This window comes from Lissotriton vulgaris, chromosome 4_1, assembly GCF_964263255.1.
Source record: "Lissotriton vulgaris chromosome 4_1, aLisVul1.2, whole genome shotgun sequence".
NCBI classification, from domain to species: Eukaryota; Metazoa; Chordata; class Amphibia; order Caudata; family Salamandridae; genus Lissotriton; species Lissotriton vulgaris.
The window spans coordinates 2,131,435,595-2,131,445,049 of record NC_141691.1 but is presented as its reverse complement, the minus strand read 5'-3'; positions in this window follow the sequence as shown (position 1 = coordinate 2,131,445,049).

The following is a 9,455-nucleotide window of genomic DNA, read 5'->3' as shown; positions in this document are numbered from 1 at the left end:
TAGCAGCAAACTTACCTTGTGTGCTCCCAAAGATGGCATCTTGCTTCCCCTGCATTTTAGGAGCCAATTACGATGTTTGGAAAGTCTCCTAAACTGCTTCGGAACCTGTTTCCAACTAATTTGGTAACATTACGACCAACCGATTACGATAGTAGTAAACTGTTTGGAATGTACAAATCGGTTCTGAGCTTCCGAGATTACGATGTCGGATGCTGAAAGCCGTTCTGAGTTGGCCTGCCCGACACAAAACAGCTGTCGGAATCTGACTTTGGGGTCTCCGGTTGAGGTCCGTGGGGGTACCCAAGGGACCCCTCTGGTAATCCATGCATTGTGTGGGAGGCACCATGGGGTGTCCATGACAGGGTACAAGGTCACCCCAGACACCCATTTTCTCCATGTTATCCTGTGTTCGTGCATGGTAAAAAACTAGGGTGTGCAAAAGGAAGAACAATAGTTACTTACCTGTAATCGGTGGTTCTCCAGTATTGGTGTCTTTCATAGATTCACATGCCTGAATCATTCCCCGCAATAATATGCCTATAATAACTAAAAAAACCTTGGTAATAACCAACCAGGTAGTAAAGTAGCCCTAAGCTACAGGAGCAAAAGATCCCACACTCATGACTATCCTAGTCATTTTGTATGGACCAAACTGCAGCCAATCAGGTGACCCACCCACCAGATTGTTCTCCCCAGAGGCTCAGGCTCTCAGATTTTCTCGCACAGGAGTGAAACCAACATAATTGCCTGAGGGAGCCTCTGAGGGGAGGTGGGCGGTTGCATGTGAATCTATGAAAGACACCAATATTGGGGAACCACAGACTACGGTATGTAACTATTGTTCTTCTCCAGTATTGTGGTGTCTTTCATAGATTCAAATGCCTGAATCAGAGTAGATAGGAGTACAAGGAAAACATTATGCTCGTAAGACGCTTACAGTATACAGCAGGTATTTACCAATAACATGTTAGAAGCCTCTAAACAAGAGCATAGAGGAGGAGGGAGAACAGAGGCTGCCTGTTGATGACGTAGCCCAATTGCTGACGAGACCCATCTGGCTATAGTTTGCTTGGATACCACGCAGCCTTGGCGCAGTCTTCCATATGCCACAAACAATTGGTCTGTCTTGCGAACAGTTGCTGTTCTTTGAAGATAGAACATGAGACATCTCCTGATGTCTAAAGAGTGTAAAGCTCTTTCAGCCGGTGATTGTGGATTTGGAAAACATGTCCTGAGGATCACTGGCTCATTTAGATGAAAATCCGATGGAACGTTGGGCATGTACCTAGGATTGGTACGTAGCACCACAGAGTCTGAGGTAAATTGTAAGAAAGGCGGTTTTGAAGTGAATGCTTTAATGTCACTGACCCTTCTAGCCAATCTTAAAGCCAATAGCAAAGAGACCTTCCAAGTAAGAAACTTGAGATCAACCTTATGAATGGGTTCAAAGGGGTGACGCATGAGTTGAGCTAGCACCACGTTCAAATGCCACGATCGAGGTGGTCGTTGAATTGGAGGAAACATACGAAATAGACCCTTAAAAAATTGCTGGATTATTCTTGAAGAAAACAGAGTTTGTTCCGTCCTGACGGAATGTGGAAATGACTGCCAGGAATACCTTTAGGGTTGAATGTGCCAAACCCGATCTAGCCAAATGCAGAAAGAAAGGCAAAATTTGTTCTGGTCTAGCATGAATGGGATGCAGATCAGCAGCTTGACACCAGGCACAAAAACGCTTCCATTTGAGCTTGTAGGTCTTAATCATTGATGGCGCTCTAGCATTAGCGAGAACTTCTTGACAATCTTGAGGAATGTCTACGTTGGCAAATTCATTGTGTTGAGGAGCCAAGCTGATTATTTCAACGAACTCGGTCCGGATGTTACACCTGGCCCTCTTGGATTGTCAGGAGATTCGGTATTCGAGGCAGCTGTATCGGTCTGCACTCCGAGAGGAGGAGCAGCTCGGTGAACTAATATTGTCGGGCCACCTTGGAGCAATCAGGTTTAGACGACATGGTTGTCTCCTCATCTTCCTGATGACCTTGGGGATAAAAGGAATCGTCAGAAAAGCGTACGCAAATATCCGACACCAGTTCATCAAAAGGCATCCCTGCATGAGTTCTTGTGGGGAATCCAGCTTCCAAAGCGTGGGCATTCCGGTTCTGATTCGTCACAAACAAATCCAGGTCGGGCTGACCCCACTCTTGGAATATGTGATCCAGGGTTGGTTGATGTAGCTCCCATTCGTGATTGCCTGCAGCAGACCTGCTGAGGGAGTCTGCCAGTACATTGGCAACCCCTGAGGCATGGACCGCCAACAGATTTATGTTGTGATCCCGTGCCCAATTCCAAATCTCCTGTGCCTGATGGGATAATCGGGCCGACCTTGTGCCGCCCTGTTTGTTCAGGTAATGAATGCTGGTTGTGTTGTCTGTTCGAATTAGAACCGCAAAGCCCTCTTAAATTGCTTGAAAGGATTTCGGGGCGAGAAAAATGTCTTGCAACTCTAAGAGGTTTATGTGCCATTTTTTCTGCTGTATGTTCCATTTGCCACTTATTGTCATTCTTTGAAGGTGGGCACCCCAGCCTTCCAGAGAAGCATCTGAGGTCACGATGAATCTGGGCACTTCTGTCAGGAATGCACATCCTGCCGGCAGGTTGCACTTTTGCATCCACCACTAAAAGGAGTTCCTCATCCGAGGGGTTATGTTGATCACGTCTTCGAATGATCCTGTTACCTGTATCCACTGAAGACATTGGGGCATATTATCAAGCCTGTGCGCTAAAATTATCGCCGCTTTATCGGCCGAAAACGGCCGATAAAGCGGCGATAATGGGCTTGATAATATGCTCTATGGAATTCCAATCGAAGCACATGTTAGATGTGAAGACATCTAACATGGGCTTCGATTGGAATTCCACAGAGCATATTATCAAGCCCATAATCACCGCTTTATCGGCCGTTTTCGGCCGATAAAGCGGCGATAATTTTAGCTCACAGGCTTGATAATATGCCCCTGAGTTCCTCTTGTAAGGGCCTCATCTTTAGGCGGCAGTTGGGGTGAGAGGAATACAGGACAAGATCATCCCCAGGAAAGACTTGAATTTGCGAACAGTAACGCACTTTCGTGTTAGCAATGCAGAAGCCATCTTGTGAATCTTCAACCGTCTTTCTCTTGATATGAAGACTTGGGCGAGCTTTGTGTCCAGCTTCGCTCCCAAGAAAGATTTTCTCTGTGATGGAGTCAGATGAGACTTTTCGAAATTTGCCGAGAAACCTAGGCTCTGAAGTAGCGACAGAAGCGGCAGCCCTTCTAGCTCTGGTGGCAGAAGGGCTGCCACAAGAGCTAGCATCTTTGTAAAGACTCTGGAGGCTGATCGTAGTCCGAAGGGGACTTTGAACTGAAAGTCCCTGCCAGCCACTCTGAACCGCAAGAACTTCCAGTGTCTGGAAAAAATGGGCACATGGAAGTATGCGTCCTAAAGGTCGAGTGTTGTCATGTGATCCCCTTCTGAAAGAAACGGGAGGATTTCTTGAAGCATTAACATTCTGAAGGATAATGTCTTGAGGTATTTGTTGAGGGCACGCAGGTCGAGGATGGGGCGCCATTCCCCCGTCTTCTTGCGAATTAGGAAAAATCTCAAATAAAATCCTTTTCCTCTTTGATGTTGAGGTTCCCTCTCAATTGCTCCTTTTGGAATCATAGTATATATTTGGGAGAACAGCTCCTTGAGATGAGCTGGTGGTGGTCCTTTTGGGGGAGAATTTGGAGGGGCTTTGATGAATTCCAGAATGTGACCCATGGATACCACGTCCAGGACCCATCTGTCCGTGGTAATCTTGGACTAATTTGAGTAGTATAGGGATATTTTTCCTCCAATTTGCTTCAGGTTGGGTAAAAGTGGTGGCAGGATGCTTGTCTCACTTGCACTTGTTGTTGTCTCTTCCTTGATAGGAGGTGTTTCCTCTTGACTAAGAGTAGTTGTTTCTTTTTTGACCATACGTTTGTTGTCGGTATGGTTGGTATCTTTGGTTACCCTGTGAGTTGTTTGTTGGAACGCTGCTGTGAATAACCTCCTCTGTTAGAGAAATTGCCTCTTCCTCTTGCTCCACGAAAGGAAGACTTACAAAATTGAAGAGATCCCAGGGACCGTGCAGTCTCAGTATCTTTCTTTATGGCTTGTAAAGCCTCATCCACATGTTGTCCAAAAAGGAACTCCCAATTGTAGGCCATGTCCATGATCTTAGACTGGACCTCCAAGCGAAAGGATGTAGATTTTAACCATCCCTGTCTTCTCAGAACAGCTGCACCCACCAGCTGTCTGAGCCCTGTGGCTGCCACGTCCACTGCAGCATCAATAATTTCAGATGAAACACATTCTCCCTCTTGTAAAATCTTCTTGGCTTCATATCTATCACGCTCTGAAAGCTTTTCAATATACGGCGATATGTCCGACCACATCTGTCTGTCATACCTCCCAAGGATTGCAAGGGAGTTCGTGACACGGACATTAGTTGCTGCAATAGTTGAGAACTTCTTTCCTATTGAGTCAAGGTGTCTTCCCTCCCTATCCGGGGGAGCAGTGACCTGCGTAGATGGATTTTTAGCTCTCCTCTGAGCCGCCTGGGCAACCACAGAATACGTTTTTGCCTGGCCAATAAGGCATGCCGATGACGTGTAAGGCGCCCTATACTTCTTATCTACCTGAGGAAGAACTGCAGGTAGAGAGTTTGGCGTCGCCATTACCTTTAGACCTTCCTTCCAGATAAAAGCTTAGCTTCCATTGTGATGCGGAACCTCTTTGTTGCCCTGTCCATGATTTGGTGGAAGGTTGCGATGTCCACCGGCCGGGAATCCGCCGTAGTTTGGCCAACTGAAGAAGGAGTTTGTGCCTGATACTCATCCCACTCCGACAATACTGACTTGTCGTCCACTTCGCCTTCTTCTCGTTCTTCGTGTGAAGAATTTCCATTCTGCGTATGATGAGATGGCCCTGGCAAAGAAAGTATTGTAGGCCGTATCTCCGTAGTTGGCAGCGGAGAAGCTGGTCTTGGAGGCCTTAGTGTTGCGGTAGATGTTCTTGGCACAGGTGTAGAGAAGTGAGAATCACCTGATTCTGATGGGGGAAAACGACCATAATAATCGCTTAACATATATTGAAGATTCTGCAACAAGTCCAGCGGCATTTGTGTGGTAGGCACAGACACAGGAGCCCGACCAGAAGGCTCAAGGAAATGTTCCTCTTCATCCTGCTCCACCTCCTGAAGTTTGATAAGCAGCTCAGATGGGCTTCTGGCTGCATGGAAAGTGTCATCTTCATAGGATTCCTCTTCCTCAGAATCTAATAAATTTTCTGACAATTTCAATGGAGACAAAGTTATCAAAGATGAACCACACTTCTCCAAAATTGAAGCTGTGGTAGACAATGAAGGCAGAAGTATTGCTGATGGCCTGGATGACCAAACTTGCATTTCCGTACAGGGGACAGTGGGGGCGTCGACGGTGCCACCGTCAACTGTTAAAAACCTGTATATGACTAAGGAACAAGAATCTTCGTCGACGGTGTGCCCGTCAACGGTAACATTGCTGTCGACGATGACTTTGTCAACAGGGGTGTCTTCTTCTTCATCAACGATGACGTTGTCGACGGCGGCGCCTTCTTCATTGATGAGGAGGTTGTCGACGGGGGTATTTTCTTAGTCGACGAGGATGTCGTCGACGGTATCTTCGTCGACGAGGATTTTGTCGACTGTGTCTTCGTCGATGAGGATGTCATCGACGGTAGGGCTAGCTTCGTCGACGGCAAGATGTTCGTCAACGATCAAGTCGACGACGGAGTACTCATCAACAGTACCTTCAGGATCCTCATCGGCGGTGGGGCGTCGACGGTAGATGGCACTATCTTCGTTGACGAGATAGGTCGAATTTGTACCAGAACCAGCGTTGACGGTGAGGAGGCTGTAGACATCATCATAGCTGGTTTTGGTGAGGAGAAAGTCACCGTAGATGTTGAACAGGTGGCCATATGAAGAGATGGTGACGGTGAAGCTGTATTTGATAATGAAGTGGTCAAAGGAACAGCCTGAGGTAAAGAAGCTGTCTTGGAAGATGCAGATTTTCCAGTTTTCTTTGAGGGCGTAGTAGGACCAGATTTTATAGTTGGAGAAGCCTTTTTTGAAGTACAAGGCACGCCAGAATCCTGAGAGGATTGGGCCTTTTTCAACACCTTCGCCCCAGGAGAAGCTAACTCAACCTCAGCTTTCCTATTCCTAGAGGATACAGAAGACCCGAGACGATGCTCCCTACTTCAGAAATGGGGTTATCTTTGTCCTTTATCCTCTGGAGCCAGAGGAGAAGACGAACCTCTCTGTCCCTGAGGGTTTTCTGAGGAAAGGTCCTGCAGATTTTACACTCCTTCACCTCACGATCTGGATACAGACAAAATATACATTTCTTGTGAGGATCCTCCTTGAACAGCCTTAGCTTTCCACAGGAATCACAAGCCCTAAAAAGGGATTTAGAAGTAAACATCTTTAGAAGGTAAAAAACCAACCAAAGTAAGAAGAAACTGAGCAGAGCTCAGAGAGACTCCCTTCACACGACGTGCAGTAGAAAATCTGAGAGCCTGAGCCTCTGGGGAGAACATTCTTGTGGGTGCTGTCACCTGATTGGCTACAGTTTGGTCTATACAAAATGACTAGGATATTCATGAGTGTGGGAGCTTTTGCTCCTGTAGCTTAGGGCTACTTTTCTTCCTGGTTGGTTGTTCCCAAGGATTTTTGGTTATTATAGGCATATTATTGCCTTTTTATGTACTGTGGGACTCTCACTCCAACGACGGGGAATGATTCAGGCATGTGAATCTATGAAAGACACCCCAATACTTGAGAATTCATGCACTTCTTCTTGAGACCCAACTTACTGTAGGTACGTGCCTCACAAATGGCTACACCCAAAAGCCATTGGAAGAGAGATAGTGTAGGTATCGTACCTTTCTTAATCATTTAATGTTTTGATCTGGAATAAAGTTCATACAATATATTGGCAGGACAATAAATAATGTCTTTATTTTCATGTGCAGGCAAGCTGCTAGTGCAAAACAAAAAACAAAAAGAAATCAAACAGCTGGCACGTGTTTTGCCCAATAGCTAGACAGCAGGGGGCTTTTTCAAGGCAAGTTCTGTTAGCTAACGTCAAAGAATATTAATTGAAGGTCAAGGTTTGCTCTGTGCGGTCTGCAAAGTCTCTACGGTCCTCTGGATAGTGTATGAACTTTATTCCCAATCGAATCATTGCATGATTAAGAAGGGTACGAACCTCCAAAAGCTACCTACATTATTCTGTTTTTGTGATCAGAACAGTGGAAGTTAATGTGAGTGCTATCAAATGGTGTTCGGAAGCATCGTAATCGGTTGTTCAGATCCACCGATCCTGATTCGGTTGAAAACGATTCCAAAACCAAGTTGGTCAAAAGAGTTTCTAACCGACATCATAATTGACTCCTTAGTTATGTTTGTAACAGGACACAGTGGTCTCTTGTTTTGTGGCCAGCGCTGACAATTGTAGGCGGGTGAGCTGTGGATGCCTTGTTGGCTGACCATGGGTAAGGTTTATCGGTCGGGGCCTCCTCAAAGATGGCTCTTAGTTCTAACAGTGCCTTTCTCCTGTCCTACATCTGTCTGAGGTATTTGGCCTGTATGTGTGCCTTCATGTGTTCGATTATGTTAATATCAGAGGTTCCCTCCTTTGACCAGGGAAGCATTTGTGCCTTGGTGTATGCATGCCACTGGTTGCAAACGTTCTCACACTTTTTAAACAGTGTGGGCAACCTGGTTTGCATGTGTTTTAGTGGTGACTTCATGAGAATCTGGGTACTTTATAAGGGACAGATGCTGTCTAGCTTTTTGGGTGGATTTTAGAGAATCTCAAGTCCCTCTCTGGTCATGGGTAAACACACACAGGGATTACTGGCTTTAACAACTTACTATGAGTTCAACGCTAATAACTGAGACATCGGCATGAACATTTCACTGACACAAATGTCAGTTTCAGCTTTCGGGCGAAGAAAATGAATAACTCAAAGAACCACTGGCCCCTCGTGACCAAACACAAGCTACAACTGATATCACAGATTCAAATCTTTTTTTCCCTAACTTCCAAATTGTACCCTGTTTCACATCCAGGAGCTTAGCGTACAATCTGTGTCAGACCCAGTGACCCAAGCGAACAACACCTCTCACTTCTGTCAGATACCAACAGTGTTTAAGACCCCGGAAGCACTCAGAAAACCATTTTAAACTTTGTGATGTGTTGCGTCACTCTAACTTTATCAAGCAGCTCAGGGCCATGCAATGTGGCTTTGTGTAGCCCAATAAGTCACAATTTAGGGTTACCCCATGCAAGCACCCTGTTGCATCATGCAAAAGCAATGCATAGTGTACATAAATATGGCAGTGAATGTTGAAAAAAAGTGTTTCCTCTAAAACACTTATACACCGATAATTAAAAAGACAGATCTCAAATGGCAACGGAAACATATGAAATATTTTGGTATATACTTGGGTACTTTACTGCAAATCTCCAAGGAACACATTGAAAGAAATCTGTTCTACGAAATAAATCACTAGGTTGGATATACTAGTATGGAGCTGATTCCGATCTCGTTGGTAAAGCCCTTTATCCGAATCGGATCCAGAGTGCTTTCCGACCGGCTCGCACTCCGGGGCACCGAACGTCTGAGAATTATGTGATTAGTTCTTACAGTCACGGGTCCCTCAGAGCCCTATTGAAGTCAATGAGAGCCTGTTGTATGACGCATACATAGGCTCCCATTTGTAGCCTTGAGAAGTTAAGCACTCCTACAACATTCTAACATCATCCTAAAATATTCAATTAAATTCATCAGATTCCTTGGTAAACTTTTACATAATTACTAAGTAAACAATGAATAATTAACTGAGAAAATAATTATATCTAATGAACTACCCACCCTTTATTCCGACTAATGCAACAACTAACACCTAATGTGTAATTGAGACATTATCATATTTAATCATGTACTCTATTAAACAATTAATAACAATTAAGAAATAATGCATGTGTTATATTCAATTAACTTCCAACCCTTTACCCAAACAAATTCAACAACCCGCACCTGATACATAACTTAAAACGTGTCATGAATACAGAATTTACTTTTTAAGTATCAATTAAATAATTTTTAAAAATTAACATTTATAATTATAATTAATTTCTTGCACACCATTTACACCTACAAAAACACAAGGACCCACAATAAAAATATAAAAAACCCAAAATAAAATTAAACATTTACAATTATCAATTACTTTCCACCCTTTACCTCTGTAAACCCTACAACCTGCACCAAAAACTTCCCATAATAAAAAAATCAATCATAAATAAACAATAAATAATAATAATCTGTTTAGTTCC